This window comes from Canis lupus, chromosome 32 (genome assembly GCF_048164855.1).
Source record: "Canis lupus baileyi chromosome 32, mCanLup2.hap1, whole genome shotgun sequence".
Classification (NCBI taxonomy): Eukaryota; Metazoa; Chordata; class Mammalia; order Carnivora; family Canidae; genus Canis; species Canis lupus.
The window spans coordinates 10,019,277-10,044,258 of record NC_132869.1 but is presented as its reverse complement, the minus strand read 5'-3'; the positions used below and the strand labels follow the sequence as shown (position 1 = coordinate 10,044,258).

At 40.7% G+C, this 24,982-nt stretch overlaps 1 long non-coding RNA gene across 5 annotated transcripts in view; it reads left to right on the top strand.

The window, feature by feature from the left end:
- The window catches only part of LOC140622993 (uncharacterized), a 145,379-nt gene that overhangs the window by 65,349 nt on the left and 55,048 nt on the right, over positions 1 to 24,982 (top strand). The window contains exons 4-6 of one of the 5 annotated variants that reach the window (XR_012022659.1): positions 49 to 2,482; positions 9,860 to 9,966; positions 16,087 to 16,176. The exons of 2 other annotated variants lie outside the window; for them this stretch is intronic. This is a non-coding gene — a long non-coding RNA (uncharacterized lncRNA). Of the gene's footprint in view, positions 1 to 48; positions 2,483 to 9,859; positions 10,048 to 16,086; positions 16,177 to 24,982 lie in introns of those variants that run through there. 2 more of the 5 variants (XR_012022658.1, XR_012022662.1) reach the window with 2 other exon arrangements.

Below are 24,982 nucleotides of genomic sequence, written 5' to 3'. Positions count from 1 at the left end.
GAGCTCTCTTATGCACCATGCACCTTTTCGCCTTTCATTCATCCTCAGAATCAACAGCCAGACCGAGATGGAGACACTACCATATGAGTTGTTTTGGCTGGGAGGTGCTTGGCTGCCGCACACATCACAAGAATGAAGGACAACACCTGCCCCTTATGATGTGGTGAACACTGTGGAATGTACACAGAAGGTCATCTGTCTGAGGGGCCACCTATTCTCTTGACTTTCCATCCTTAAAGGGTGGGAGAAATGATAACACACACAATGTTCTCTAGAGGTGGGAGGCCAGATTACAGGAACTTAACTGATTCCCTCTGAACATTCAGTGTGATCATATTTGAGGAGGGTAAGCCTGGTATGACGTGGGTAAGTAGAGTACTAGGGTGGTTTGTTAATAGAGCTGATGAGCACATTGTTGGCATTAAAAGGAGTTGTGTTGATAAAGGAAAGTAGAAACTTCTCTTCTAATGCTGATGGCCACTCCTGCCACAGACCGTTCACATGATGAATACTTTTTCTTTTTCATGTTGTTACTCTTCCAGAGAAGGAGGGTTTCAGCTAGTAAGCTACTAGCCCCTGTGCTGAGTGGTATTCCCAGAGGAGTTTATTCATAGAATCTGGCCTATATTTGGCTAACTTGATATATTTCTTCTAAGATCCCCTCTACATTTCTTGATCTTTGAACTATAACTCCAAATGGTTGCAGATACTGGTCTAAGTAATCCCAGCTTGCCTATTTATTTGGAAACATAATTAACAGTGCAAAATACCAAAGACCCAGGACTTAAAATAAGTGAGGCTATTCAAGAGAAATGGAGCTGGAATCAAGTGAAGATGTATTGAAAATGGAAGGACATCACCACAGCACCAGGAGGATATTGGTTAAGGTCACCAGTGCTCAAGGCTTTTGGCTATCTCCTTACTATGACATTGATGCATGGGCTAAGAATGTTGATTAAACTGACAGATTTTAAAAAGCATCTTCTAATGTAGATTCTACTAAATACTTCCACTGAGCTCATGAAAGATCGCCAGAGGCTGACTCTTGACAATCTATTAATGGAAATGTGCACATAACATGTTTGCTATCTTTATATAAATGCTTGCCCAGGAAGATGTTGTACATGGGGGATGTTTTGTGACCAGGAAAATGCAGTCATCTGAGACAACTGTGGCAGGGAGCACCGTCTGGAGGAGATATTCCTTTCAAGACCCTTCTGAAAAGCAAGTGGGGAGAGGGATAGTGTGAGAGGGCTAAATAGTGCTGAGCAGTACAGAGCAGACTTATTGAGCTGGTAGGCAGCATGGGAGGAAGCTGGGGAGAACCCGGGCTGTGATAAAATGAATGTCAAGAGAGTGAGCTACTGAAAGCCATTTTGGCAAGTGTCTCCCCAAGGAAGAATTTATGCCCCGTGAGGGGGACAGATGGAGGATACTTTAGGTTTAATAAAGGACCCTTCCAGGACCTCTTGACTTGATGCATCTAGTCATCTCAACAGCATTTATTGTGACACCATGATAGGTACTGGGATTACAAAGTGAGGCTACCTCTCCCTTCCCTGAGCCAATGCCATCTCTGAGGGGACCAGATCTACACAGACACACACATCATCTTACTTGTTTGGTGATGAACGTCATGGAAAGACAGCTAATGCATTAGAGCATGCACTCTGTGAAGGATGAATCAGACTGCCAAAACCATAGTCTGATTCACTGGTTGACAGTCTTTTTCTCTCACAATGAGCTATTTTTCAAATGTAAATGAATTTCAAATTTCTCTGAAATGAGCAAAGACCATTTTTTTCAAAAGGGAAATGTACAGCACAACCAAGGCTCTGGCTTCCCAGTTTCTTTTTTCCTTGCTCATAAAGGCAAGAATGGAATAAGGCTTAAGAGGAGTTCTATGTGCAGGGAGGACACATGACATGGGCAGCAGATTCCACCCCAGGAACCCTTGAGCAGCTGAAACAGAGGCATCAGGATATTGCTTGCCCTGCCTGCACTGGGATAAACTGTTCTCTGTCTGAATGTTTTACTCTTTGAGCTTTCTCACTTATTACCAGAGCCTTTGGTATGATCTCATGCATTTACTTCTTTATGTATTCAGCACATATTTTGACCCCCACCTATGTGTCAGTCACAGTGTAAGGCTCTGGGAATCCAATGATATACAGGCCCCAACAGTCCCTGCCCCCAAAGAGCTTAAACACTAGTGAGGGTCACATTATTAATTTAACAATAATTTCATACATTATTTTCATTGTGTAATATTGCTGTCTAAAAATTACAATTAGGTTAATTATGAGATAATTTACAAAATGCCCAGTGACTAATGAGTATGGTCATTTTCCAAAAGCCATGCACATTATGATTTCATTATGATGCTGGCGAGTGCTACACTGGCAAGAGATGGGATGTGATAAAGAGTGTATAGAGGCCACCTGCCCTCGCCTGCAGGACCGGAGAAGGCTTTCCTGAGGAGGTGAGTTGTAGCATAAGATTTGAAGAATGAATGAAAATTGACCAGGAGAAAAGGAAGCAGAGATGAAGAACAGAAAGTGATCCAGGTAGAGGGAACAGGATGAACAAAGTCTGTATTTGTCAACACTTTCAGGGATGCTCTCCAGACTGGTCCCCTTAAGAGTTTTCAAACAAAGAGGGTTCAAAATGCTTCCAATTGCTCACATTATATACTGTCAACTTCTTCCCAGCTCCCCACAATTCTGTCTCCCTGCTCTCAAGCCCTCTCTGCCTGTCATGTCCTGCTGGCTGTACAAGACACCAGGGATTTTACAGACCTTTTCCTTGACCCTGGTCAGCATGGCTTTGGTAGAAGACATATGTGTCTAAACAAAAGATTGGTTAGTCTTTGTGAAAGTAAGTGTTCCAGGTCTGACTCAACCTGACCAAGAGCCAAGAGGGAGATGATAAGGCTGACGGAAAAGATCTCCTTAATGAATGGCAGTAAAAAACAGCCCAAAGGTGAAGGCACGAAACAGCCTTGGCATTTCCTGAGGCCGCTGGCCCCAGACAGGCTCTTGAAAGCGTCAGGGAGGTAGACAGGTTATTTCATTTCCTCTCCACGACTGGTACTTTAACACTTTCCTGCCTCTCCCACGGGTCTCCATTCCCTGCACCTCCTGCTCCATACACTCTGTGGTTTTGAGGAGGTAAATACTATGCCTCTTAAGTTGTATTAAATGTCTAGATTCCACAGTCTGTAGAAATGGAGACTATTCAGTCCACGGTCCCCCTGCTACTTTTTTTTTAACCCTTTCAATCTCGGTGTGTTCATTTATAAAATGATTGTAAACATGAGCCTATGATGTCACCACAAGGACAGAGCGCTTAAACAACAGATTGTAAATTACACGGAAAGTTGGACATTAAAGAGGAAGATTCCTTTATTATTTTCTAGTATCTCTGGGTGACTATTATCCATGGTGGAGTTGTTACCTTATGTGGACTTAAGGGACTTCACTCTGGGGGACCACCAACACACTAGCAATCTTGCAGGGCTTTTTGTTTTCCTTCCAGAAATAAGAGAGGTTTAATTAATAGCCATAAGACATACTTTGTCTCAATTTTAATGAGACAAATTTCAAATATAAAGCCACATCTAACTTTAAAAAAAACACATTATAACGTGGAGGCTTTTTCAAGACCATGTCACGAGCGGTGGCAGGTGGCAGAGATAGGTTTTGACCTAGATGTTTTGATTTTAGGTCCAGTGATGTTTCTATTTTATTTACTGCCTCTGGACCCAAGGACCCATGCCCTGGACTAGTAAACAACCCAGTCAATGGAGGGCGTCTGCTATGATTCATTATGGCATCCTGGTATGTTTTGGAAGCCAGCAGTATTGGAAAAGCAAGATTATTTTTTCCCATTTAGTATCCAGGAGGGCAACTCAGGTCCTATAAAGGAGCTCCTGGATTTTCATCTATTGGCTGGGAATTTGATGCATGCCATGAAGATCCTAAAAGGGCTTAGATCAGAACTTGGTCTCCAGTTCTATGTTTAGGTGGGTGGAGGTAGGTATTTGGGATGAAAGAGGGGAACATAATGTAAAGCATAATGAAAAAAAAATAATGTAAAGCATAATGAAGATTCACATTCCTTATCCTAAGACCTAGTATGATCATCTTGCATCACTGCCTTCATGCTGGGAACACTGCTGGATGTTTAAAAATGCTGAGCAACTGGAACTCAGATAAACTCCCTCCATAAAGTTTAGAGGTTTGTCCTGTGCTCCCTTACTGCAGGAGGAGAGACAGGAAGTGGAACAATAATGGATTTTGGAGTCAAACAGACATGGGTTCAAAATTGAGTGCTATCGCTTCTAGGCTTGTGTGATCTTAACTTTAATTTTTTTTATTGGTCAAGTGAAACTAATAATACCTATCTCAGACGATTTTCCTGAGGATTTAAATGTGTGAATAAGGGTCAAATGTTGCACAGAGGACTCTTTATTATATTATTTATTTTATTATGCAATTATTTATCCTCTGCCACTCTATTAGAATATAAACTCTAGAAGGTCAGTTACATCATCTTTTGTGCCTATAATAGTGCCTGGAACATGGTAGATGTGAATAAACATTTACTTAATAGATAATATCATTTAAACAAGTGTACTCATGCTAAAGCAGAGAGATAAAAGTCCTCAGAAAATATGTCAAAAGTATAAGTAGCCCAGGGAAGGACATCGGCAACTGCAGGCCAAGCTGGGATTAGGGCATGAGGGTTAGGGCACTCTGGAGGGGATCACATTGTCTGCCTTTTCCCCTGGCAGACCTGCACATCCACGGCTCCAGGGGTTCTCTTGCGGCTGGGGCAGGGAGTCAGGCTGACTACAAATGCCATGAAAAAGTAGCTCCTGTTTCAACATACAGAGGATCCATCTTTCCTCTGCCTGGATCTCTAGGATCATAGTTTTATGAGCTGGGTCAACCTATGTTTTGACCATGAAGATGGATAGCTCTGCTAAGTCTTTCCTCAGCCTGTGGCTAGGAATGCTCTTTGGTCCCAAGTAGAGACTGGTTGGAATTCTGGAATTCCTGGTTTAGTATAGCACATGACAAGGAAGACACTTCTGTGTCTGCTTGCTTATGGGAAAGCCCATCTCTGTGTGAGCTCCTAAAATGCTTATTACTCTTACATGATTCTTATTGGGGGACAAGTGTCAAAGGAGCAGACAGCACTTCCCAAAGAACATGCTGCATATTCACTGCCTTTGTCAAAGGTGGTGGCACGTGTCAAAATCATGATGACACATGGGGCAGACTTTGGTAGTTACTTAAAAATAACTGAGGTTTTGGTTAACCACAGGAAAGCTTGGGTGGGGGGCAGTCCCTTCACTTGTTCGTTTCCCTCCTTAGATGATTCAGGGTGGTCTCTAGCTCAATGTCAGAAAGCCAGATCTCTGCAGGCCACCTGTTGCCAAGTGACAGGAATGATTTGGGTCAAGTCATGGACAGTGACCAGAATGGGCAAGGGAGAGGGGGAGCCTGGAGGACTTGAGAAAGCTACTACAGCCGCATGCATATGGCTCTGCATTAGAGCTCTGTTGCTGATGATGCAGAAAGGCATATGGTTGACAGATGTTATTTACAAGCAGGACTGAACAAACTGAAAGAAGCAAAATTCTATGTAGTAGAGTCAGAAAAAAAAAATCAAAGAACACCAGCAATTACCACACCCATGACATTTTTACATTTTTTTTGTGTTTGGGGTTTGCTTCTGAAATGCACTTTTTCTTGTGGCTGGCTTGTGTAAGTAATGAAAGTGAGTTCCAGGCCACTTTGACCTCTTTTGCTTCAATTTGAGCAAGTTCCACACCATGAGCTATAGCACAGTTTTTAGAGAGATGGTCTCATCTCCACCCCCCCACAATGGTGAGCTCCTTGAGGGCAAGAGCCAGATAAGTCCATCTTAAATGCCACCCTCCCAACATTCCACACACAGTGTCTAGCACACTTGGATTATTCTAGGTGCTTGGTCAATGTTTGCTGAACTGAAAAGCTATTTTATTTTTTTTTGGTTACTATTTTTACTTCTCTTCCACCATCACTGCTATGCACATAGCATGTTTTTATAGGTGAGTTTTTCTCCACTTCTCCTACATGTTAGCATGCCAAATGGAGTTGGGTTTTTGTCCAAGCTTGGCATTAGAAAGTGAGTTCACGAGGGGAGTTATTTGGCATTGGTTATGGGAGTGATGGAAATGAGGACAGAGGCATTTAGAGCCCTGCTCCAGAGAATGGGGGGGTCCTGCTGTCTGTGTCATGGTCCTGAAAGCAGACTTTCCCACAGTGGCTTTTCTTAGATTCCAGTGGCATCTTTGGTAGGTCCCTCAGCAAGTAGGATTGGAAAGAACAGGCCTGAAACAAGCTACCCAAGCTCTAGCTAGGGCTCTGCTCTGTGACTGTGCAAGCCCTATTACATCTTTAGGTTTCAATTTCTTTGTGAAAAGAAAGTGGAGGATTGATTGCCATGATGGTACTTGTTAGCTCACCACAGAGTGTACCATCTCCTCATCCGATACCCTGCCTCCTAGTGTGAGTGTCTGCCTCCCCAGAGCCCTCTTGGCACAGTGACCTCCTGTAACCACTCTGGTGACTTTCAGACTCATCTAGCAAGTGATCTGATTCTTTCCTTCTTATGTCTCTTGGGCAAGGTAGGTCTAAATTTATGAGAATGTGGCTGGGGGTTGGAAGAGGATATACGGAATGGGAAGAGGGCTTTGTATAGTATGGTGTGCCCTTTCTTTGAGAAGAATTGTTACTCAGGAACAGTTGCTAGAATTCCTGGGACTGCCCTCATTCAGCTTTAGAATCTGACTTATGTAGACTCTGGTGGGAGCCTATGGCACCGGCCTGAATCAGACTAAAGTGCCAGATGCCAATTATTAGAAATAACAAGAGAGAGACTTTGAATCCACATGCCTATTCTTCCTCTTGTTAGGCTTAGAAAAATAAATTCCAATGGGGTTTACAGTAATGCTATCTTACAAATGCAGATTCTCTAACAATTCTGCATGTGATTGTGATTTGCAATTTTCTTTTGATATATCCATCAGAGTCTTCAGCAGTTTGGATTTTCTCAGGGGCTGGTTGGTCTATCTCATGCTCTCCTCACATCTACCTGTTTTCCTTCATCTGTCAGAGGGAAACACAGGTGAGAATGAAGATCCAGAGACTGACAGCTTTCCTTTTCCCTGAACCTCACCCTATTCACTAGGGGGTGGGGTCAAGATTTGGTCCTTTCAGATATATACTGTCCCCTGGCTAGGCAAGACATGTGTGGAGAAGTGCAGCTGCCAGGCTGCTTAGAGGAAAATGTAATAGGCTCCTTCTCAAGATCAACTCCCCCCACCCCGGCCCTTGTAGAGCTAAGCTTTAGATGGGGGCCCCTGCCCTGGTGAATGTCCCCTCTGTGTGCCAGCCTCAGGAGACAAATAGAGAAGAGTTCTGGGGGGGTGGGGGGGGTGGGCGCATTTCTGAATAGCTTAGTGATTCTACCTTTTTTCTTTTAATTGCTTTCTAAATGTACCAGGTATAGTACATAGTTCTGCTCTGTTTTAATCAATAAACACTAACATCAGCTAATAAATAGCAAGTGCAAAGCACAACACCAGGACAAGTAGAGAGCAGGAAAAAAGAAATAGCTCAATATTTTAATGCCTAAGCACTTTTATCCTGCTTTGTGAACAAGGAGCCTCACAGTATCAGTTTACACGGGTCTCTACAAATTATGCAGCTTGCCCTGGGCCACTTCAATAACCTTCCTAGCTGTCTCTTGGCACCGCCTTCGCTTTCTTCCCAACAGTTCACATTGCAGACAGACTTGATGCTCCAAACCAAAATCTGATTAGGTTCCTGCCTCCCTCCAGTGAGGGCTGCTGAGAGCTCCCCATTGGTTACAAGGTGAAGTCCCCTAAGGCCTGTAGCAGATGCTGACTGCGCTCCACCTATGTTCTACACTGGAAGGTAGTTCCTCTGCATGCAAACAGCTTTATCTTTTCCAGGGGGCCACTGTAAGGGTTCCAGGAGCACCCCTTGAAACAGTGGGAGTTGGGGGATCAATGGTCCACCTTTCTTTCCCCTTAGAGGGACAAATCTGAGGTATGTTCTACATGGTCTTTCTGAGGTCCCTGGTTGGACAGAGCTCACAGCAGAAACCTGCTCATCACTGCCCTCCTATTTGCATTCCTCTCTTCCTTCTCCTTCTCCCCCTTCCTCAAGGAGCTCTCTGGAATGCCTCCTTGCTAAACTACCTGAACCCAACCCTCATCTCAGAGTCTGCTTGTGGGGGAACCCAAACTAAACCTGGCCCCATCTGCCCTGTAGCCTCATCCTGCACTGTGCTCCCTCTCACTGCCCCTTTGAGTTGTGGACCTTGCCATGCTCCTTCCCCCTATAGCCTCTGTAGGGGCTCTTTTTTCTTTCTGAAATGCTTCCCACTCCATTCTCCATCCCAGCTCCTCATTCCCGATTAACTCCTATATATCCTTCAGATCAGCTGGAAAAATCTCACCAGGGCAGCCTTTCCTGGTTTGTAAATTTGAATGCATTATTATGATAATTTGATTAACATTTACCTTCAAAAGACTATAAGCTTAAAAGGAATGGCCACTTGCCTTAGTCGGTTCCATTTTCTCTCCAAAATCATCACAAAGCCAGGCTCATTCCTGGTGTCCAGTTAATACTTGCTAGAAGCCAAATGAATTCAAAGAATTTAAAAATTGTCACAGAGGCTCCGCATAACAATAATTAAAAACTCAGAATCACTTAAGCTGTGTGATTTGGACAATTTCCTAGAACTCTCTGAGCATCAATTTCCCAACGTGGCAATGGGGCTGATAACAGCTCTTAGGTTTTAGGGCTCTCTTAAGAAGTGAACAAGATATTGCAGGTGAAGTGCTTAGCAAGGTGTCTGACACATAGAAAGTCCTAATAGTTGAGTTTCTTTCTTTCCATCTACACAGTTTGGGAGAGAACTAGGGATTCCATAGAAGGATGAGGAAGAGGTAAAAGTCAAAATTTATGAGAACGGCAAAAATGAGGGAATCAGTATGTCTGGAAAAAAAAGAAAGACAAGGAATTCTGAAATGCCACACCAAGAATAAAAAGATGTGATCCAGGGGCACCTGGGTGGTTCAGTTGGTTGGACATATGACTCTTGGTTTCAGCTTGGGTCATGCTCTCAGTGTCAGGAGATGGAGCCATAAATCAGCCTCCGCGCTCAGCAGGGAGTCTACTTGAGAGTCTCTCTCTCTGTCCCTACCCCACTCAAGTGCACATGCACTCTCTCTCTCTAAAATAGATAAATAAATCTTAAAAAAAAAAAAAGTAGTCCCTAGGAAATTATAATGGGTTCTTCTCCATCTTCACTCGATATGGGATATGTGAAAATTTTGACAAACATGAGCACATTATATATGTTAGTTATAATGTAAAATTTCTATTAAGGGGACACAAATTTACTGCTGTCTCCCATCGTTTTTTCTATTCTTAACTATCGTTGTGATAATTTGGTCATAGTCTACACATTAGCATCTCTGTGTTGCAAAAGGTTTATGGTGTGTCACTAGAAGCTGAAATCCGTGTTTCAGGCAATGTATTAATTTCTATTCGGGCATAGTCAGCCAAGGTACATCCTGTCTTTGCGTGTTTTCTTTGACATATGCTCTCCAGATGAGCAATTAACATTTAAATGTGCATTTCAGTGCTTTTGAAAGATGAGGAAATGTAAGACAATGGGACATACTTGTGACATGAATTCTCTGACATAATTAAAAGCTGAGATGGTGAATTGTCGCCTAGGACTTAATTTTTTTTTTTTTTTTTTTAAGTAGGCTCCACATCCAGCATGGAGCCCAACATGGGGCTTGAAATCACAACCCTGAGATCAAGACTTGAGTGAAAATCAAGAGTCAGATGCTTAACCAACTATGCCACTCAGGTCCCTCCCCACAAAACTTAATTTCTACAGCCTGAACCCCGTTTTATTTTTGCCTATTTATTAGTTGTCTATTTAAGTAATATCTGCATTGTATTTATTTTTGCATTTAAATATTTAATGTTTCTACCCTATTATATGTGTATTTATTCAGACATTTAACAAATATTTATTAAGCATCTTCTAGGTAGAAAGGGTAATGTAAGGATTCAGAAAAGAACTGGAGATGTTTCTAATTCTAGAAAGCCTCATTCTGACAGGAGTGAAGTGTCTAGAGCAGAGGTAATTCCTCACATGATCAAAGGCTATTTAGCACTTGCTATGCTCCAGGCACCACTGTAGGCACTGGTGATAGAGTCTTGAATAAACAAGACAAAGTTTTTAATTTTTTGGAGCCTACAGTATATAATTCCAGATTACATATGATAAGTTTTGTAAAAGAGGAATACCAAAGCACTCAAGAATACACCCATTGTTTGAAAAGAAAAGAATATATCCATTCAGGAAATTTTCAAGGAGGAGCTGGACCTTAGAGAAAAAATAGAAATGTGGCAGCTGAATAAAAGACCCCAGGGTTTACAGGGGAAGAGAGAGCACAGAGAGGGTGAAATTCTGATTCCCAATTCCAGTGTGTGTAGGGTTCCCCATTCCCCAGCTAAGCAATTCTCTGTAACACCACTTAAATGTCCTACAATTCCACACAATTCTGACACTATCTACCCAGAGACAGCATCAGATCCCACAGATGAGGGCACCGTCCTATAAGACTGTCTCCACTTCAGATGCCAATCTCAAGTCCAAATTGTTACCTGTACTTCTGACAAACTGGTTATAAATCAGAGGTTCCCATGATCCCCTCCTTGGGTTCAGTTAATTTGCTTAGCAACTCACAGAACTTAGAAACCCATTCACTCACTAGATTACTGATTGATTACAAAAGATATTAAAAGATAAGAATCAACAGCCAGATAAATTGCTACATGGGGCAAAAGAACTTCTGTCCTCTAGGAGTTTGGAGCTTGGCATGGTAGCAAGTAGAAGTGTTCTGGTTCACCAACCTGGAAATTCTCTGTACCCCTTCATTCTGGGCTTTAATGAAAGCTTCATTACATAGGCATGATTGATTAAATCATTGGCCATTGATGATTGATTCAAACTTTAGTCCCTCTCACTTCCTGGAGGTCAGAGGTGGGACCTCTAATCATAGGGTCAGTTCCAGCAACACCCCCCCCCTCCTTAGGTGTTTTTCAAAAGTCACTATTAACCTTTATCACTCTCTCCACGTGGAAAATTCCAAGGGTTTTAGGAACTCTGTGCCAGAAATGAATCAGAGACCAAAAGTATATTTCTTATAAATCACAACATCATGGGGTCTTGAGGGTTTGAGCACACGAGCAATGTTTAGGGAATTGCAAGTCATCTATTGAAGAGTTGGCTGTGAAAAAATAAGTGGAGAGAAAGTTGTAGAAGTTTCTCCATAGAGCTACACAAGGCTTTTCAAGCTCAGTATTACTGATACACTGGGCTGGATAACTCTGTTGAACGAGCTGGTCTGGGCTTTGTAGGGTGTTCAGCAGCATCCTGGCCTCTGATTCATTAGATAACAGAAGGTAGTATAGGAAAGGAAAACTTTTCCCTTCATCCCTTATAGGTTCTTTGGATGGTCTAATAATTAAATTGACATAAAATAGCTTAACAGGAGAAAACCAAATTTAATTACATACATACAGTAGCTCCACAAAGAAATAAGAGGTTCTCAGGAGGCAATTGAGGTTCATATGCCATCCTGAGCTAAGGAGAAAAAGTCAAGGGCCTGAGACTTCAAAACAGGGAAGATGATTTATAGGAAGACGAGCAGAACAAATGTTTGCATGCCACCAGAAAATTTTTTTTCATGTAAAAAATAGATTATCTGTTTCTGATATATAAATTCTTTTAGGCAGTTAAAGGTGAGGTAAAAAAGCTTTTCTTGAGTTTGTTTGGCCTTAATTATCTTCAGTCAAAATAATTTATATGCTGAAGTGGGGCATTCTTGGATGGCCTACCCTGAACCTCAGCAGTAGCATGTCCCCAGTTATGACAAATAAAAATGTCTCCAGACAGGGCCAAATGTACCCTGGAGGACACAGTGGCCCCTCTTGAGGACCACCATGATAGAGGAAGACCAGACTGTAGGGACTCTTAACCACCCAAGTAAAAAGTACTGATTTTAATTGGACATAAAGGGCCCATCAGTATCAACCATGGGATTGAGATGTTTGGCTTGTGTGTCACATGGATGTTTGAAGATGTTGAGAGGGTGATAGAGAGGTCTCTAATGGAGAATTGGTAATCAGAGATTTGCTAGGTCATGGGAGGAAGGTGGAGGGGGAAGGAAGATGGTATAAATATATTATTCACCTACCTTTTCCCAGTTGTTTCCAAGTCTTTTCCAACTATCTGTTCATTTTAATCTTCTGACTGTTGTGCTAATGGCTGAAATTTGCTCTCTGAGGGAAGATGCTATGGAATGTTATAAAACCAACTTCAATCATTTCTATGTTATCGGTGAAGTAGATTTCTTAAGGGACATTTCTGCCTTGGCGGGGGGGTGAAGGGTGAAAAGTGTACAATTATGTGGGTTGTTTTGGGACCATGGGAAATTGGAGAGCAAGAGATTTAGTCCCCTCAGGGCTCCCTGGTGGTATTTCCAGACCGGTAAACATTGAAAAGATGTTCTTAAAAAAGCTTTCCAATTATAAATTCAGCCATCTTTGTAGAAAACTTGAGAAGGTCAACTCTGCATCCATCTTGTAGTATGCAGGGTGTATGTGTGTGTGTGTGTGTGTGTGTGTGTGTATGTGTGTGTGTACATATGTGTGGTTCCTTTGTCCTGCCTTACAGCATTAGGACTTGAACTTACTGTGTGCTTCAGCATGGTGCCCTGTTTCAGAGTGGTGGTAAGCAGGAAATACGGAAACCTAGTGGTTTCCAAGCCCAGTACACTGGGCTGATACACTGTGGGATGTTGGGCAAACCATTTAACTTCCCTGTGCCCCTGCTTTAGATAATTGAGAGCAAGAAAACAAGATTCCATAAGACATTTAACTTTCAAAATAGGTTGTGGTCAGAGCGATTGAGTGTCCTGGCTAATTGGCTCTCCCTCAGTTAATCTCCATTTCTAGGTTATGATAAAATTGTGGAATGTGGTGGAGTCAACAGCCACTCAGCCTGACTGTGGTTTTACCACAGTCTGACCTTGAGCCTGGATATATGGATCCAAATTGTAGCCTTCAATAAGCCCTCTCAAATTCTTCCTGACACTCTGCTGGTGGGTTGCAAGGTGCAAGATGCCAAGAAGAAAAGAGAAGTCTTGAATAATCTAGTTGGTCAAAGCCAGCTTTTAGAAATAATTTTGCCACCTTGCTTAGGTAATTGATCTTTGGGCTTAAAAACGTCTTGATTTGTCTTATACATTGCTTTGGTTTAGCTCAATATATACTGATTAAGTGCTTCCTAAGTGCCAGGAACTAGGCAATAAACAGAAAACAAAAGGCATATGAAGCTCCTATCGTCATGGAGGTTATAGTCCAGTGGGAGGAGACAGACCATAAGCAAACAAATGTTTGTGTCTGTTTTTTGGTGATGATAGGTGATACAAAAAATAAATTATGGTAGAGAAGAAAGGGTGATGGGAAGGTTTTAATCTTTTAGATAGGGAGGCATTTCTGAAAAGGTGGAATTTGAACAGTGAATTGAAAGCAGTAGAAGAAATGTCCCAGGCAGAGGGGAGCAAAGATGCAAAGATCCTGAGAAGGAAGCCTGGTGTGTTCACAGAGCACAGAAGAGCCTTTGCTTGAAGCTCAGACTATGGCTATGAACAGTCTACAGAATGTTCTGTGGTGCTGGGATATAAGCCACGGTGTTCAACTATTTTGTATCCCTTTCTGTTTTTCTATTTCCTGCTCAGAAATGTGCCAAAAACCTGGTGCCTGCCCTATAGTTCACTGGGAAAAGCTGGGTTCTGGTTTGAGGCAGAACAACCAACTTAAAAGGAGAAGTTCAGAAAAAACTCTGAATGATATAGCTTTGTACCTACTGGGGTGGGAGCTCATACAAATGGACTAGGGTTGGAGAACTGATGAGTGGAAGAGATTCGAGAGTAGTGGTTATCATCTATGAATACCATTACCAGGACGCTGTGAGGCTTTGGAGGGTCCTCTTTGGCTCAGAGAGTCCAGAGAGGGTTGGCAATAAGTAACATATGGCTCGAAGTCCATGATGTTTAATTGCCTTGTAGACAGGGACCATGTTTTCACTTACTGGCACCTTTGACAGCATAGAGCCCAGTAAGAGCACAGTCCTAGGCAAATCATCAGCACATAATCATTGTTTATTGAATGAATATGTTGTAATTGCATTTCATGGAACTGGAAGTATCTTGGAGGAGCTTCAGGTCCTGGCCCTTGCTTATTAAAGTATGAGTTCATTTCAAGGCCAGTATGAAAAACATCTTTTAAATTTATCTCAGGATAGACTTAGTAGTCATAAACCAATCACTTTCCATAAACTGGACAGCAAAAGATATTGTCCTGAAGGAGATTTGTTACCAAAGCTGTAGTGGTCACAGGATTTTGGTCTTGTATTAACAATGACTTTTTGATGACCACATCCATAAAACATTTGCATGCTTGCCAAAATTGAGAAACATATTAGTGAACATGGTTTGCTCCTGTATTTGTGAAGCCTGTGAGAGCTCACTGTCTAGCAGAATATTTCAGCTGCCATTCTTGGGAGATGAGTATCTTATATTTCACATTTATCTATCTTTTTTGGAGGACTCTAAGTGAAGGATATTCCACAAAATCACTTGGAAAAAGTCTAAGGAAATACTAGCTTTTCTTTATTTTTCCTTATTCTTCTTGTTATCATTACATCATCATCATCATCATCATCACCATCACCATTGCTATTTTACTTCTTTTATTGTTTGTAGTGATCTTTAGTTATTTTTCTTCCCATTCTGTTAATGAGTACCCTTTGCCATAGGGTAAGTTAATGAATTGCTAGTTTTGTTTCAAAGGAGACTGGTAATTCAAATTTCATTGATAGGAATGATAATCCATTATAGTCATACAGAACTGATATGACCATCCCACTGTTCTGCAAAATAGCATTGCACTTGTTTGCTATTGCCTGAAATTTCTTACTTACTTTGTGAGCCTGGGTACATCATTTAGCATCTCTGAACCCCATTTTCAACATTGGTAAAGTGGGGAAAAATAATAATTATGTCAGATTTTTTTTTAAAATTGACTGATATATGCATAGTTTCTAGTCTTTCAAGTCTCATGAACTGGAATCATTAGCTATAATTATAAATAGAACTGGAAAAAAACTGTAATAACTGAGATACAGTTTACCTACATCAATGAGCACACTCCTTAACTTTGTATAAATTAAAAGAACTCCTAGATAGACTAAGATCTTCAGAAATAGAATTGGTCTTCACATGTTTGGACCAGCGTAGGTAAAGCAGTTTGAACAATTTTGTTCCCTTTTAAACACTCCTTGTATCTGATATCCTGGTTACACATTTAGACTTCCCTTAGCATTATCGCTCACATTTTGATTTTCAAAAAGTCAGAATAAGCAGGAATGATCTGTACAACTGTGGTCAGAGAGTTGTACAGGAGATTTCACTCAGATGAGTGAAAATCTATGAGCCTCAGACCTTATATACCCTGGGTTGGTAATATTGAGTTATAGCAATTATTGTAGCCATTTTATAGAAGAGCACACTGACATGGAGAGGTAAAGTAACCTCTTAGCACAAGTTCACACATTTTATAAGTGGTATTCACACTCAGGTTGACTTGATGATATTGTTAATTTCCTGAAATACTACATTATACTGCCCATACCAAAGAAAACTGTAACCCCTCAAAAATTCTGAAGCAATACATTTAATTTTATTTTAAAATATGGATATAGTACCAAGTCATAAAATAATAGAGATTTAAAATAAAGCAGTGTATGTTTTATAGAATATCTCGGGGGGGGGGGGTATGGATATGGAGGTTGATTTAGACAAATCAAATAATATCAAGGTTTCTTAGACAAGGTTGTCTTTTATTACTTTAGGTAAGATTTGACAACCATGAGTCACAAGCAAAGAAGACTAAACAGTTCAGCTAAGCATTGTCACTTAATTGGATTATAATAAAATTTGATCACATTAAGATACATATGACTTCTGTTGTATTTGCTTGGTATTTGGCCATACTTTCATGGATATATGGTTATATTTAGTATTAAAATGATTACCTTTAGTGTGGATTTTATAGTAAAAATAAAACTTGTCTTCTCCCATTGTTTAGTTCCCTAGTATTAAGAATTGGTCTTATTATGAATAGTTTTTTTCTGGTGCTATATTTTTTTTCATTGTTACCATCATTACCATGAATATAATCACACTCAGATGGACCCTAGGTCTTACAAGGAGAACAGGTTCTCTTGTTCTCGATCTTAATGCCCTGTGTTCAGTGCCCTAGCCTAATGCACCAAGTGTCCTGGCATTCTTCCCTGTTGGGGCATCTCTGATATTATGATGCAGGTCTCTTTTGTTCTTTTCAGATTATGAGTCAGTCCATGGATCTTGTTCAGAAAAACAGAGTCCCTATACCATATTGTGGTTAGTTCAAAAGAACTGAGTGACCAAGAACCTCTAGAAACTGAGGTTGCTTCAGGGGCAAGGTTAGGAGAAAAGTAGCTCATGACTTCTTATGAGGGTACAAGGTTGTCCCTATTGTACTGGCCTCAGGAAGGGGAGAGGGCTGAGTCAGAGTGCGTCCTGGACCATCACTCTGGGCAGATGTGGCAGGAAAATGGGAATAGACAAGATATCTTCTTGTTCCTTTTCGTTAAGTGTTCTGCCTCCCATTCTACTTCAATACCAGAACACAATGCAGTGGACAAGTTCCTACAGCAAAAGTTTAGGTTGAAGATGAATTTTAGGTGTAGTGGAGCATGAGAGGTGCTTCCTTGACTTCCACCAAACCCTTCTGCCAAAGATCTCTCCATCTGTTTTCTATTGCTGAAATTCTTTTAAACATATGTCTTTAATTGCACAATAAAAGATTAAAGGCTTGCAGTTGCAAATACGGTAAATGATGAATCCTTTGTTGAATTCAAAGAAGGGGTTAGAAAGGGGACTTTAGAAATATAGAAAAAATGCCTGACCTTCACAATTTTCCTTGGGCCAGCCCTGTCTATTTTTATCCTGCTGAGAACCTTTGTGTAACGTTTTTTTTTTTTTTTTTTTTTTTTTAATGGAATGATTCTTCATGCTGTGAAACTCTAATCACAAGTCATTACTAGACAGTGTTTTCCACACAGTGACTTATGTTGTCATCAGTGAATAAGTCTAGCACATTAGACTATAACCAGATTCTGTATTTTTTTAAAAGATTTTATTTATCCATTCATGTGAGACACACAGAGAGAGAGAGGCAGACATAGGCAGAGGGAGAAGCAGGCTCCATGCAGGGAGCCCGATCCGGGACTTGATCCCGGGACTCCAGGATCACGCCCTGGGCCGAAGGCAGGGGCCAAACCATTGAGCCACCCAGGGATCCTAACTAGATTCTTTTTAAAAGTCCTTGTTGGAGGATTTATGTTACCTCTGGTAGGTCACAGTGGTTTTTAATGTATCAGCTAAGTAAATCTAGCATGAGGGCAATTTGAGATCTTATCTAAAAAATTGAGACAAAAATGAAAGGGATCTTAGTCATTGGGGGAAAAGAGGAGCATTGTCTTGAATTTTATGAATGAGCTGCATATTTTGGATTGAACTTCACATTTTATTTGAGTGTTCACACATTCAGCAAATTTATACTCCAAAGCAGTCTATAGATTAAATGCAATTCCTATCAAAATACCAATGGCATTTTTCTAAATGCCTAGAACTAGAACAAATAATCTTAAGCTTTTTATGGAACCACAAAACCCTGAATAGCCCAAACAATCTTAAGAAAGAACAAAGGTGAAGGTATAATGCTCCTGGATTGCAAACTATACTACAAAGCTGTAGTAATCAAATCAGTGTGGTAATGGCACGAAAACAACACATAGATCAGTAGAACAGAAGCAAGGAAGCAAGAATATACACTGAGGAAAAGACAGTCTCTTCAATTAATGGTGCTGGGAAACTGGACAGCCATATGCAAAAGAATGAGACTGGACCTCTTTTTTATACTATACACAAAAATAAACTCGAAATGAATTGAGGACTTCAGTGGAATACCTGAAGCTATAAAACTTCTACAAGGGATCCCTGGGTGGCGCAGCGGTTTGGCGCCTGCCTTTGGCCCAGGGCGCGATCCTGAAGACCCGGGATCGAATCCCACATTGGGCTCCCGGTGCATGGAGCCTGCTTCTCCCTCTGCCTATGTCTCTGCCTCTCTCTCTCTCTCTCTGTGTGACTATCATAAATAAATTAAAAAAAAATTAAAACTTCTAGAAGAAAACATAGGCAGTAAGTTCTCTGACATCAGTCTTAGTGATTTTTTTTTTTTTTTTTTTGGTATCCATCTCCTCAGGTAAGGGCAACAGAAGCAAAAAACCAAAACAAAACAACAAAAAAAAACCCAAACCAAAAATCCAGGAGTATATCAGACTAAAAACTTTTGCAAGGTGTAAGAAACTGTCATCAAAATGAAAAACAACCTATTGAATGGGTGAAGATATTTGGAAATGATATATCTGATAAGGGGTTGATATTCAAAATATATAAAGAATTCCTACAATTCAGTATCACCCCCCCCCCCAATTTGATTAAGAAATGGGCAGAGGACCTGAATAAACATTTTCCCAAAGACACACAGATGGCCAACAGGCATGTGAGAAGGTGCTCAACATCATCAGGGAAATGCAAATCACAATGAGATACCACCTCAAACCTGTCAGAATGGCTGTCTTCAAAAAGACAAGAAATAATAAGTGTTGGTAAAGATGTGGAGAAAAGGGAATCCTTGTGCACTGTTGGTAGGAATATAAATTGGTATAGCCCCAGTGGAAAACAGTATGGAGGGTCCTCAAAAAATGAAAAGTAGAACTACCATTTGATCCAACAATTCCACTTATAGGTGTTTATTAGAAGAAAATGCAAACACTAATTTTAAAAGACATACACACCCCTATGTTTATCACAGCTTTATTCACAATAGCCAAGATATGGAAGCAACCTATTGTCTATTGATATAGATATGATATTGATATATGATATATACATACATATTGATATGTGAATAAAGTAGATGTAATATCTACGTTTTATAAATAAATAAATATATATATATATATATATATATATATATATATATATAATGAAATCTTGTCATCTGTGACAACATAGATGGACCTAGGTGGTATTATGCTAAATGAAAATTCAGACATAGGAAGACAAATGCCATATGATTTCACTTTTTGTGGAGTCTGAAAAAGCAAATGAACAAACAGAAACACTCTCAGGTACAGAGAACAAAATTGTGGTTGCCAGAGGGGAGAGGGTAAAGAGATGGACAAACTAGGTGAAGGAGATCAGGAGGTATAAACTTCCAGTTATAAAACAATAAGACATGGAGATAAAAAGTACAACATAGGGAATATAGTCAATAATATCATAACTTTGCATGGTGGTGACACATGGCAACTCGACTTTTTGTGATGAACATTTCCTAATGTATGTAAATATTGTCACTATGTTATACACCTGAAACTAATACAATATTGTCAGTCAATTACACCTTAATAAAACAAAAATACTCAGCATCCATTATGTTCTAGAAACTGTACTCAGAGCTGGATTTATAGTGGTAAACAAGAAAGATGTGGTTCCTCTTTACACAGAGCATGGTCTGGTGGCTAGGAGTAGAGCCAAAAGACTCCATGAGATCATCTGGTATAAACCTTCTTATTTTATAGATTGGAAAATGGAAGTACCCAAGAATGAAGGAAATTGCCCTTTATCACAGCTGGGTAGTGGCAGAGCAAGAACTGTAACTTGACTCTTGAAGCTTCCAGCCCAAATCTCTAGTTAAACTAACCAAGTGAGTTAGCATAGGCCCATGGGCGTTGTGGCAGCGATCCATCAGATAGTTCCCAATTGCTTGGAAGGGTCCCTGCCCTTCCTTAAGTCTCATGAATGCCCCAACAGTGACTTAAATATTGGGGTGAATTTTGTTCATGACATTTGAGTATGTTGGGGTATGATGAAGAAGCAGAGCCATGAATCATTATTCACTTTGGGAAAAAGTTGTCTTCTCCCCCTCCTTTCCTACTCTTCTCCCAGCTCTTTAGAGCATTTCTGGGCCTGCCTGAGCAGAGGAGTTTGGCCGACTACTGGATTCTTATTAAAGTGATAATTAAAAAGGTAAGAGGAAGGGAGCATGTCCCAATACCATTCAAAAGAGTCAGCACTTTCCCTGGATAATGAATTCTTTATACCCCGAGTTATTACTCAATGGAGGGGAACCTATAATGCAGTTGTGTCTGGAATCAATGAAGACATTCTCAACCGATGGATTTAGGGACCAACTTCTCACTTACAAAACTACCTTAGAGGAGAAAAGTAGGTGATGGTTTTGAATCATCACCCAATACAATCATATTGCATCTGTTACTGTTCTTTGCAAGGCTTTTGCCGACAATTTTAAGCCTCCTTTTAAGATTGCCTTCTAGAAAGGCCTGTATTCCTGGGATTTTCCTGGGAAATAGTTTTAAGAGTTTATTGGGAGCTTTTAGATTTGCTTCATATAGCACTGGAAATGCATTTTAGTATGGAGGGTTGGGGGTTATTCCTGCAGGGTGCCCAAGGTTACCAAAAAGAAGTATCCTTCTTGGAGTCCACTCCAGCACATTCCACTAGTGGCCTTTGCCTGTATATGCATCCCACTCCTATGGGTGAGCCCAGAGTTCATGTCACCACTGGATGGCACTGTCTTTCCCCTCCTTTCTCTCCCACTGAAGGAAGCATACTCATATGAGTTTCCCAAACTCATCTGAGTTCTGAACCCTTTCTTTCAGTGATTTCCTATTAATAATTTGTGTAACTACTATTCTGTAGAAACAGACTTGAGACAGTGACAGATAGACACAAAGCGGGGCGATGTGATGTTGTTGTAGGACTAGCTTTGCAGTAGTTCGGTTTATCAAAACGAAATATGTAATTTATAAAATTCTGCACATTATTTTTTAATGTCAGTCCACCTGGAGTTGGTACAGAGCTCGCAAGTGAATGGAGGTGTTAGGTCTATCCCCTTTAGTTCTGTGGATGCAGAAACAATGGTAAGCCCACTATGTTGAGTCCAGTGTCTACTACCACCCCAGGGTCTTTGCCCCACAGAGGATGTGCCTCACATCAGTAGGGCTTCCTCACACCTTTGTGTTCATGCATGCCTCATTTCCCAACAGCAAGAGGGGAAAAGCAGGCAAAAAGATAGTCACTCAATTAGTTAGTCATGCTGGGAAACTTATCTGTTTCAGGAATTGGTTCCTCTCAAGCAAGGGTGGCAGATACATGGTCCAGCTTGCAGAATAAAGCATTTCCCAGTACTATCACTAATATTCAGTGTGTGCTATTTCCAGCTTGTCATTTGTCCACTGGCTTGCGAAACTACCATAGAAGAGAGCAAAAACATTTCTACTCCCTTGGGCCATTTCCTCCTGACATTCTTTGCTGATTACCTCGGAAGCAGTGGTGATCACTTCATTGCATGGTCAACACATCAGCCGATGGCACATTGTCTCACCAGAAACCGGCCAGTCCCGGCTGGTCCCAGCAACAAGCCTGAGGGTGAAGTTTGGGGATACAAGGTCCTGGCCTGGCTCCCAGCTAGGCTTAACAAAGCACATTTTGGAGGCATGATGATCGGGAGGTGTTATGATGGGGTGAACTGGTGGAATTATAAATATTTAAGTCCATTCCCCAGCCTGTGGAAGGAATGAATCTAAGCCAGTCCAGACTGACAAGAAACAGAGATATTATTGGTGGTCCTTTGAAAAGGAGATTCTGGGGGCACTTGGGTGGCTCAGTAAATTGAGTGTTCAACACTTGATTTCAGCTCAGGTCTTAATCTCAGGGTCCAGAGTTCAAGTCTTGCATTTATTTTTTTCTAAATTAAAAAAAGAAAAACGAAAAAGAAACAGGAGATTCTATGGTTACCTTCCTCCCATTTTGGTAGCTACACGCTTAGATAAGTATGTAGTGGTAATGAAAAACTAAGGTTTGCCATTCTCCATAGAATTTTCTTTAAGGTCCATTAAATTAATCCTTTATATATTAATGATTAACATACATATATATATATATCATTACATACTAGTAATAGTATGGGATATATACATCATATGATATATATATAGATATGATATGTGTATATATAGATATGATAGATATAAGAAGTATATATCCCTTTCCATATATATCATATATAGTATATGTATCATATCTTGTGTGTGTTGGGGGAATATAAAAATGTGTTACAGTCTGGAGCATCTAGGTGGCTGAGTGGTTGAGCATCTGCTTTTGGCTCAGGTCGTGATCCCAGTGCCCTGGGATTGAGTCCTGCATTAGGTTCCCTGTGGGGATCCTCCTTCTCCCTCTGCCTGTGTCTCTGCCTCTCTCTCTGTGTCTCTCACGAATAGATAAATAAAATCTTTTAAAAAATGTGTAACAGTCTGCATCCAAAGAGATTTTAATCTATTTAAAAATATAAGACATGTGCAAGATTACATGTGATAAGAACCACGTGAGTCTGGATCATGAACTAGGGTTATCATGGAAAGTACTATGAAGGAGGTACATCTTCATCTGGGCATTAAAATACAACAACTACTACTACAACTTTTTAACATTTGTTGAACACTTACCAAATTCCTGGTATGGTTCTAAATACCTTTACATCCTTCTCCTAGTGCTTTTTACATGTTTACTCATCACATTAACACTATAAGACAGAGGAGGAAACAGGCATAGGGAGTTGAATAAACTTGCCCAAAATCACATAGTTAGTGGTGGAGCTGAATTTAAATCAAATGCAGACTGCAAAGCCCCTGCTTCTGTGTGCCAAACATACTGGCTCTGATGGAAGGATTTAGATACTTGCACAGAAGGGCACAGGCATTCCTGATGAGGGGACCTGGGTCAGCAAAGGAGTGGAAGCATTAAGTTTAAGTGGAAAAGGCCTGGCTGGTGGGTGCTTGGTGCAATGATTGGCACAATGCCTGAATGGAGTAAGTGCTTGATAAATGTTTGTTGAATTATTGACTGAATGCTTAGGGAGAGAAAATGCTGGAGAAGTAGGCTGTTATCAGATTGTGTAGGGTTTTGAATTACAGTCTAAGTGGTTTAAACTTAGTACAGTGGATAATATCTTCTCTAGAATGCTTAAATTTCTGGAGGGGGCAGCTTACTAGTCCATAAACGTGTCATTCTAATCTGTATGTTCTCTTCTTCAGTGCTTTCTATAGAATTGCTAGGGAAAAAACTGAAACCATGCTAGTGAAGCCTGTTACCAAATCATGCTGTCAAGTTTTGTTGAGTCTTCACCGTAAAAGTTAGGCTTGGGCTTGTTATGCTCATATTCCCTTCTAAATACACATGAATGAGTGAGTGGTTGGGAAGCCAATTACATATGTTGTGAGCCCACCTTCCTTGGCTAGAGATGACTGGACTTCTGGGGGCATTGTGACAAGAAAATGTACTCTCTTTGGGAATACCAAGAATATGAAGTGTTTGGCAGGAGGGGCAAGAACTGAAGGGTCATGCTGGAGAGAAGAGCCAAAAAGGACACAGCAAGAAGAAGAAGGGAGAAGAAAAAAGTAAGCAGAAAGCATGATGTAGAGAGAAATTACTTTATGTGTATCTTGAGCCTAAGTCTTTTGATCTCAAATTCAGTTCTGAATACTTCCTGAGATTCTCCAAAAAAATTAAAAATCTTGTCACTCCTTGTGAGTATACATTGTTTTTGACTTTTTAGCTGCATTTTGTGTCATTGCTCCTTCACTCCTTTTTGAAACTCTTTCCACTGAAGTGCCCTATCCATCTCTTCCTCCTTCTACCACTGCCTTCTCTTCTTCTTTTTTTTTTTTTTAAAGATTTTATTTATTTATTCATGAGAGACACATAGAGAGAGGCAGAAACATAGGCAGAGGGAGAAGCAGGCTTCTCACAGGGAGCCCGATATGGGAGTCCATCCCGGAACTCCGGGATCACGCCCTGAGCCAAAGGCAGACGCTCAACCACTGAGCCACCCAGGTTCCCCACTGCCTTCTCTTCTTAAGCTCTTCTTCCTCTACGCTCAAGGCTTGCTGTGTCATTTTATCTATCTTCAGGCTTTGCACTTATATCACTTTGCATATGGTACCCCAAAGTAAGTAACACAATGTGGTATCTGTTCTGAGTTCTCAAGAAGCTCCTATTTCCAACTGTTTGCCCAAATGGTTAACGCTCACCTAATTAGAGAAGGCTCCATGCAGTTCCATGGTCATCTTGCTTAGAGTATCTGGGTTTCCCCCCAGTGACTTTGGAATGGGTCTGATTCCCTATCCGGAACAAGATACAGCTTGCAAGAGCTTATGTAGAATTGTTTATGTCAAGGTCCCTGGATTTCTGTAGCACACCTAGCTCAATGGAGGAGGAGACTGAGGGTCTCAAGACACCTAGGTGTGGCTTGCCTCTTCCTCCACCACATCATTCAGTTAATGAATCTCTCTTGAATACCTGTTATATACCAGGCTGGCGATGCTGTTAAAGACAAATAAGTCACAGGTGTTAGATTCAAGGAATTATGACTTAGTACTAAACTGCTTTTAAAGTCCAATCAGGATAGCATTTTATAATTTTTAGCATGAGCTACAGACCAATGGATTTAGATATCTATTAATACTCTACACATGGTAAGGTCAACTTTATGGAGAGGTTAAACAAGGAACTCCCCTGATAGAGAGAGGATGTATATCATTGATGAAAAACCCTTTC